Source organism: Oncorhynchus masou, unplaced genomic scaffold, assembly GCF_036934945.1.
Source record: "Oncorhynchus masou masou isolate Uvic2021 unplaced genomic scaffold, UVic_Omas_1.1 unplaced_scaffold_1197, whole genome shotgun sequence".
In the NCBI taxonomy this organism is placed as follows: Eukaryota; Metazoa; Chordata; class Actinopteri; order Salmoniformes; family Salmonidae; genus Oncorhynchus; species Oncorhynchus masou.
Window position 1 is genome coordinate 55059 of NW_027001748.1, and position 7442 is coordinate 62500.

Consider the following 7442-nt stretch of genomic DNA (forward strand, 5'->3'; position numbering starts at 1 on the left):
CATAATATAATAGAGACAGTAGATCTAGCTGGTCTGTCATAATATAATAGAGACAGTAGATCTAGCTGGTCTGTCATAATATAATAGAGACAGTAGATCTAGCTGGTCTGTCATAATATAATAGAGACAGTAGATTTAGCTGGTCTGTCATAATATAATAGAGACAGTAGATCTAGCTGGTCTGTCATAATATAATAGAGACAGTAGATCTAGCTGGTCTGTCATAATATAATAGAGACAGTAGATCTAGCTGGTCTGTCATAATATAATAGAGACAGTAGATTTAGCTGGTCTGTCATAATATAATAGAGACAGTAGATCTAGCTGGTCTGTCATAATATAATAGAGACTGTAGATCTAGCTGTTCTGTCATAATATAATAGAGACAGTAGATCTAGCTGGTCTGTCATAATATAATAGAGACAGTAGATCTAGCTGGTCTGTCATAATATAATAGAGACAGTAGATCTAGCTGGTCTGTCATAATATAATAGAGACAGTAGATCTAGCTGGTCTGTCATAATATAATAGAGACAGTAGATCTAGCTGGTCTGTCATAATATAATAGAGACAGTAGATCTAGCTGGTCTGTCATAATATAATAGAGACAGTAGATCTAGCTGGTCTGTCATAATATAATAGAGACAGTAGATCTAGCTGGTCTGTCATAATATAATAGAGACAGTAGATCTAGCTGGTCTGTCATAATATAATAGAGACAGTAGATCTAGCTGGTCTGTCATAATATAATAGAGACAGTAGATCTAGCTGGTCTGTCATAATATAATAGAGACAGTAGATTTAGCTGGTCTGTCATAATATAATAGAGACAGTAGATCTAGCTGGTCTGTCATAATATAATAGAGACAGTAGATAGATCTAGCTGGTCTGTCATAATATAATAGAGACAGTAGATCTAGCTGGTCTGTCATAATATAATAGAGACAGTAGATCTAGCTGTTCTGTCATAATATAATAGAGACAGTAGATTTAGCTGATTCATCATGGACACAACACTACAACTTTCCTTCTGTTAGTAGTAATGAAGTCTTTACATCATTCATCATGGACACAACACTACAACCTTCCTTCTGTTTGTAGTAATGAAGCTTTACAACTGATACTGTCAGCTGGTTCCAGTCAGTGGTGTCTGTATGTTCTCATGATAAACTGACTCTAACTCTGTTGTGGAAACTTCACACCTCTCTGTTGCTGATGTTGTTGATGACAGTCAAGGCTGCAGTGTCTAAAGATAAGTCCGTTGGTGTGAAAAGGGAAGGAGGGAGAGAGAAGATAAGAGAAAGGAGAAGTTAAGAGATGGACTGACAGGGTTGTGGTTGTTCACCGCTGCTGAAGAGAGCATCTCTTTCCATCCACCATGACGTTCTGATGGACAGGGTCACTAGGTAAAGAGAGAGGAGAGAGAGATGAGTGAGGGACAGAGGAGCTGATCCAGTCTACTACAGTGAAGACCTCCAACACCATGACGTTCTGATGGACAGGGTCACTAGGTAAAGAGAGAGGAGAGAGAGATGAGTGAGGGACAGAGGAGCTGATCCAGTCTACTACAGTGAAGACCTCCAACACCATGACGTTCTGATGAACAGGGTCACTAGGTAAAGAGAGAGGAGAGAGAGATGAGTGAGGGACAGAGGAGCTGATCCAGTCTACTACAGTGAATACCTCCAACACCATGACGTTCTGATGAACAGGGTCACTAGGTAAAGAGAGAGGAGAGAGAGATGAGTGAGGGACAGAGGAGCTGATCCAGTCTACTACAGTGAATACCTCCAACGCCATGACGTTCTGATGAACAGGGTCACTAGGTAAAGAGAGAGGAGAGAGAGATGAGTGAGGGACAGAGGAGCTGATCCTGTCTACTACAGTGAAGACCTCCAACACCACTGGGATAGTTATAGACCCCAACAGGTCTCAGTGTTTAATGTGTAGTTAGATACATGTATACACCCCAACAGGTCTCAGTGTTTAATGTGTAGTTAGATACATTTAAAGACCCCAACAGGTCTCAGTGTTTAATGTGTAGTTAGATACATTTATACACCCAACAGGTCTCAGTGTTTAATGTGTAGTTAGATACATTTATACACCCCAACAGGTCTGTGTTTAATGTGTAGTTAGATACATGTATACACCCCAACAGGTCTCAGTGTTTAATGTGTAGTTAGATACATTTATAGACCCCAACAGGTCTCAGTGTTTAATGTGTAGTTAGATACATTTATACACCCCAACGGGTCTCAGTGTTTAATGTGTAGTTAGATACTTTTATACACCCCAACAGGTCTCAGTGTTTAATGTGTAGTTAGATACATTCATACACCCCAACATAAGGCCTAATTATAATGACTGATTCAACCAGGTATTTGACTGGTGTTTTAAGTGTTTAGAACTCTGAATGTACATCACACAGAATATGTTGGTTCCCATGGAGACTAAAATAGACCCTGCTGCAGCAGTCAACAAAGGGGAGGGCGTGTGGGTGATGTTGTTCACATAGAGACGTATCAGAGCAGAAGATCTATGGCTGATTGAGGTTGTAGCTATATGTATATATTTGCGAAGGGGGTGTGGGAGATGTTGTTCACAAATAGCTCTAATCTCAAACAGCCACAGATCTCCTGCTCTGAACAGCCTCTATTTTTACTAATATGTACAGTTGAAGTCGGAAGTATACATACACTTTCGCCAAAAACATTTAAATTCAGTTTTTCACAATTCCTGACATTTAATGCTAGTAAAAATTCTTAGGTCAGTTAGGATCACCACTTTATTTTAAGAATGTGAAATGTCAGAATAATAGTAGAGAGAGTGATTTATTTCAGCTGTTATTTCATTCATCACATTCCCAGTGCGTCAGAAGTTTACATACACTCAATTAGTATTTGGTTGTTTAAATTGTTTAACTTGGGTCAAACGTTTCAGGTAGCTTTCCACAAGCTTCCACAATAAGTTGAGTGAATTCCTACTGACAGAGCTGGTGTAACTGAGTCAGGTTTGTAGGCCTCCTTGCTCGCACACACTTTTTCAGTTCTGCCCACATATTTTCTGTAGGATTGAGGTCAGGGCTTTGTGATGGCCACCCAATACTTTGACTTTGTTGTCCTTAAGCCATTTTGCCACAACGTTGGACGTATGCTTGGGGTCATTGTCCATTTGGAAGACCCATTTGCGACCAAGCTTTAACTTCCTGACTGATGTCTTGAGATGTTGCTTCAATATATCCACATCATTTTCCAGCCTCATGATGCCATCTACTTTGTGAAGTGCACCAGTCTCTCCTGCAGCAAAGCACCCTCACAACATGATGCTGCCACCCCGTGCTTCATGGTTGGGATGGAGTTCTTCGGCTTGCAAGCCTCCTCCCCATTTTTTCTCCAGACATAACGATGGTCATTATGGCCAAACAGTTCTATTTTTTGTTTCATCAGAATAGAGGACATTTGTCAAAAAAGTACAATCTTTGTCCCCATGTGCAGTTGCAAACTGTAGTCTGGCATTTTTATGGCTGTTTTGGAGCAGTGGCTTCTTCCTTGCTGAGCGGCCTTTCAGGTCACGGTCGTCCTCCTCTTCATCTGAAGACAATCACCCACAATCACCCACAATCACCCACAAACAAACAGTGCAACCCAGGTTACCTAAGTATGATTCTCAATCAGAGACAACTAATGACACTTGCCTCTGATTGAGAACCATACTAGGCCGAAACATAGAAATCCCAAATCATAGAAAATCAAACAGACTGCCCACCCAACTCATGCCCTGACCATACTAAATAAATACAAAACAAAGGACATGAAGGTCAGAACGTGACAGATACAGATATTTTTGCACCGGTTTCCTCCAGCAACTTCACAAGGTCCTGTGATGTTGTTCTGGGATTGATTTGCACTTTTTGCACCAAAGTACATTCATCTCTAGGAGACAGAACACATCTCCTTCCTGAGCAGTATGACGGCTGGGTGGTCCCATGGTGTTTATACTTGCGTACTATTGTTTGTACAAATGAATGTGGTGTTTGAAAATTGCAAAAAAAGGATGAACTAGACTTGTGGATGTCTTCAATTTATTTATGAGGTCTTAGCTGATTTCTTTTGATTTTCACATGATGTCAAGCAAAGAGGCACTGAGTTTGAAGGTAGGCCTTGAAATACATCCACAGGTACACCTCCAATTGACTCAAATGATGTCGATTAGCCTATCAGAAGCTTCTAAAGCCATAACATAATTTTCTGTAATTCAACAAGCTGTTTAAAGCACAGTCAACTTAGTGTAAGTAAACTTCTGACCCACTGGAATTGTGATACAGGAAATTATAAGTGAAATAATCTGTCTGTAAACATTTGTTGGAAAAAGTACTTGTGTCATGCACAAAGTAGATGTCCTAACGGACTTGCCAAAACTATAGCTTGTTAACAAGAAATTTGTGGAGTGGTTGAAAAACGAGTTTTAATGACTCCAACCTAAGTGTAACTTCCGACAACAACTGAACGTTCCCATTCAGACTAAAATAGCAGCAACAGTCAACAAAGGGAAGAAGAGGGATGTGCATGATTGTGCGTTTGTGCGTTTGTGTATATGTTGGGGGTCTATGTGGGTCTCTCTGTGTGTGTGTCTGTGCGGATCTCCCTCTCTGTATCCGCTCACTACACAGTAAGTATTTTTGGACAAGAGCGTCTGCTAAATGACTCTCTGGACTAGAGAGTCTGCTAAATGACTCTCTGGACTGTAAGTCGTCTGCTAAACGACTGTCTACTGTAAGTCTCTCTGGACTAGAGCGTCTGCTAAATGACTCTCTGGACTAGAGAGTCTGCTAAATGACTCTCTGGACTAGAGAGTCTGCTAAATGACTCTCTGGACTAGAGAGTCTGCTAAACGACTGTCTACTGTAAGTCTCTCTGGACTAGATAGTCTGCTAAAAGATTGTCTACTGTAAGTCTCTCTGGACTAGAGAGTCTGCTAAATGACTCTCTGGACTAGAGAGTCTGCTAAATGACTCTCTGGACTAGAGAGTCTGCTAAATGACTCTCTGGACTAGAGAGTCTGCTAAATGACTCTCTGGACTAGAGAGTCTGCTAAACGACTGTCTACTGTAAGTCTCTCTGGACTAGAGAGTCTGCTAAATGACTCTCTGGACAAGAGAGTCTGCTAAAAGATTGTCTACTGTAAGTCTCTCTGGACTAGAGAGTCTGCTAAATGACTCTCTGGACTAGAGAGTCTGCAAATGACTCTCTGGACTAGAGAGTCTGCTAAATGACTCTCTGGACTAGAGAGTCTGCTAAATTATTGTCTACTGTAAGTCTCTCTGGACTAGAGAGTCTGCTAAAAGATTGTCTACTGTAAGTCGCTAAATGACCAAAACATTAAAAAAATACATGTAAAATGTCTGTAGCTATATGTATATATGTGCGGAGGGGGTGTGGGAGATGTTGTTCACATATAGCTCTAACCTCAAACAGCCACAGATCTCCTGCTCTGATAAGTCTCTATGTATATCGGTGTGGTGGGCGGGGGAGACCTCTATTTTTAATGCTGTCAGTTGTAACTTGATGACTGCTTGATGACTGAGTCTTTTGAGCATCATGTTATACTGTTTAAATGTCAGCCACCAGACCAGAGCATCATGTTATACTGTTTAAATGTCAGCCACCAGACCAGAGCATCATGTTATACTGTTTAAATGTCAGCCACCAGACCAGAGCATCATGTTATACTGTTTAAATGTCAGCCACCAGACCAGAGCATCATGTTGTACTGTTTAAATGTCAGCCACCACAGCATCATGTTATACTGTTTAAATGTCAGCCACCTGACCAGAGCATCATGTTATACTGTTTAAATGTCAGCCACCAGACCAGAGCATCATGTCATACTGTTTAAATGTCAGCCACCTGACCAGAGCATCATGTTATACTGTTTAAATGTCAGCCACCAAACCAGAGCATCATGTTATACTGTTTAAATGTCAGCCACCAGACCAGAGCATCATGTTATACTGTTTAAATGTCAGCCACCTGACCAGAGCATCATGTTATACTGTTTAAATGTCAGCCACCAAACCAGAGCATCATGTCATACTGTTTAAATGTCAGCCACCAAACCAGAGCATCATGTTATACTGTTTAAATGTCAGCCACCAGACCAGAGCATCATGTTATACTGTTTAAATGTCAGCCACCTGACCAGAGCATCATGTTATACTGTTTAAATGTCAGCCACCAAACCAGAGCATCATGTCATACTGTTTAAATGTCAGCCACCTGACCAGAGCATCATGTTATACTGTTTAAATGTCAGCCACCAAACCAGAGCATCATGTCATACTGTTTAAATGTCAGCCACCAAACCAGAGCATCATGTTATACTGTTTAAATGTCAGCCACCAGACCAGAGCATCATGTTATACTGTTTAAATGTCAGCCACCAGACCAGAGCATCATGTTATACTGTTTAAATGTCAGCCACCAGACCAGAGCATCATGTTATACTGTTTAAATGTCAGACAACAGACCAGAGCATCATGTTATACTGTTTAAATGTCAGCCACCAAACCAGAGCATCATGTCATACTGTTTAAATGTCAGCCACCAGACCAGAGCATCATGTTATACTGTTTAAATGTCAGCCACCAGACCAGAGCATCATGTTATACCGTTTAAATGTCAACCACCAGTGTTGGCCATAACACTCTATAGCCCACATTCTTTACTGATTTCACTGAACTATTGTCTACTATCCTTGAGATCTATTATTATAATCATTGTTGTTGGGCGATTTTAACATTCGTGTTGACAAAGAGATTGACTCCAAGGCCAATTAATTTCTGAATCATTTTAGCTCTATGGACTTTATCCAACATGTTACTGGGCCCACCCATAACCACAGCCATACTCTGGACCTGGTTATTACCAAGGGCCTTTCTACTGGGCCCACCCATAACCACAGCCATACTCTGGAACTGGTTATTACCAAGGGGCTTTCTACTGGGCCCACCCATAACCACAGCCATACTCTGGACCTGGTTATTACCAAGGGCCTTTCTACTGGGCCCACCCATAACCACAGCCATACTCTGGAACTGGTTATTACCAAGGGGCATTCTACTGGGCCCACCCATAACCACAGCCATACTCTGGACCTGGTTATTACCAAGGGGCTTTCTACTGGCCCACCAAGTGTAACCACAGCCATACTCTGGACCGGGTTATTACCAAGGGGCTTTCTACTGGGCCCACCCATAACCACAGCCATACTCTGGACCTGGTTATTACCAAGGGGTTTTCTATTGACATATCCTCTATTGTTGATGTTGCTTTATCTCTGATCACCACTGGGGATTCATACTACCTTGTTGCCCATAACAGGGTAATACTGAGCCCATTATTAAGAACATATTTAATTGAGTGGCTGAACAATATTCCACC

At 41.3% G+C, this 7442-nt stretch overlaps 1 protein-coding gene across 1 annotated transcript in view; it reads right to left on the bottom strand.

The window, feature by feature from the left end:
• Nucleotides 1–1016: 1016 nt before the first annotated feature.
• Nucleotides 1017–7442, bottom strand: part of LOC135529655 (low affinity immunoglobulin gamma Fc region receptor III-A-like) — a 20849-nt gene continuing 14423 nt past the window's right edge. The window contains exon 8 of the mRNA XM_064958274.1: nucleotides 1017–1402. The gene's annotated coding sequence lies outside the window, so the exon portion shown is untranslated. The remainder of the gene's footprint in view (nucleotides 1403–7442) is intronic.